Below are 1,877 nucleotides of genomic sequence, written 5' to 3'. Positions count from 1 at the left end.
CCCAGCTTCTTAATTAAAGTCTTAGAATGAAGCTAGATTAATGCAAGAAGTCTTTCATTTCATTACTGTACCGCACACACCACACACACACACACACACACACACACACACACACACACACACATATATATATATATATATATATATATATATATATATATATATTATATATATATTATATTATATATGATATATATATATATATATATATATATATATATATATATATATATATATATATATATTGTGTACACACACACACACACACACTAATATTAATTACACAATTATATACATATATATGACTGGTAAAAATGCTCTGTTACTACAGAATTCCATCTAATAAAAGGAACCCATAAAAATACCCAAAATATAGAAAGTAAGTCTTATATTTCAGAGACTGCTGTCTCACTTCTACCTAAAGAGAGAGAGACAGCAGTCTCTGAAATATAGTACTTACTTTCTATATTTTGGCTTTTTTATGGGCTCCTTGTACTCTCTCTCTCTCTCTCTCTCTCTCTCTCTCTCTCTCTATATATAGATATATTATATATTATATATAATATATATATATATATTTATATACACATTATATATATATATACACACACACACACACGCACACACACACTTGATACTGGAAAAGTTCATGCCACATTAATCTGGCTTATTTTTAACGCAGAATGAAAAAAGTCATTCGAATTCTCCTCTCCCAATCTCTCTCTCTCTCTCGTCTCTCTCCCCTCTCTCCTCTCTCTCTCTCTCCCAAGGGTAATGGTTGTAATTCAGGTATCAATACTAAGGTTTTCGCTAATTATTACTCATTTGTAGTATAAGAAGAGATGTGCAGTACTACTGATTAATTTGCAAAATCCACCGAGATATTTAAGAATATCAGAAAAAAGACTGCTTAATATCATTAATTTTTATCACGTGGAACAAAATGATTTCACACTACAAGACATCTTCTGGTGACTCTGGACCTCGATTCACCACTAGTCCTGAAACCATATTGCTTACGAGTTACTAAGGCTTCGAATGGAAATTAGTATATGAAGGGAAAAGGTACCACAAATTATTTTGTCCATTTCCTCAGAGGAACTATTTTTTGTTTTTATTTTTTTCAAATCACGTAGAAGAACAAAAAACATCCTCGTTCACTTTTAAAGTCTAGAAATTATTTGACACTGGCTAAACAGATATCTAGAATTTTATTTTTTTATTTTGACGTAGTGGAGAAATGGGGCTTCTAACTATCGATCCAAATAGCTGGTCTCCCCTGCTACAGAGCAGTGTGGTCAAGATGCCGTAACAGAGTCGACAGTATTCATTGAAAGTTTAGTGACATTCATGTTCATTAGATGGGAGATGAAAGAAAGTTATAAATCAGAGTAAAATAGTTTGGTTGGAGGTCCTCGGTCATGTTTTAATTTTTTCTCTCCCGCATTGTGAGTTAAAGTTCCCTGAATCGTTGTTTTAAAGTTAGTTAGCCAAGTTCTACATATAATCAATTAGTAGTACAAGCAGCTCACGGTACCTGAGATTAGACATGAGAAAGTAAACATCGCCTGCATGCGCATACTTCTGTAAATCTGTAATAACAGTTCTCGTGAAATGTTAATGACGTTTACCTAAGTGGCCGTCAAGTCAATACATTTCTTTTGCGAAGAAGAGAAAACTATTAAAATCCTCTACTTTGTTTTTCTGCAATTAAATTTGAGGCTACAGGTTCTTAGGAGAGAGAGAGAGAGAAGGTCAGTAGGGCGAGTCATCAAACATGTTATTTAATACTGTTTATATAATGAGCCTCACTTAAAAGACAAAGGTGAATAAGTGTTAGTGTTTCACTCAGACGTTTTTATTTAAAGTGAACATGC

Source organism: Macrobrachium nipponense, chromosome 2, assembly GCF_015104395.2.
Source record: "Macrobrachium nipponense isolate FS-2020 chromosome 2, ASM1510439v2, whole genome shotgun sequence".
Classification (NCBI taxonomy): domain Eukaryota; kingdom Metazoa; phylum Arthropoda; class Malacostraca; order Decapoda; family Palaemonidae; genus Macrobrachium; species Macrobrachium nipponense.
Note: the sequence above shows the minus strand (reverse complement) of the source record.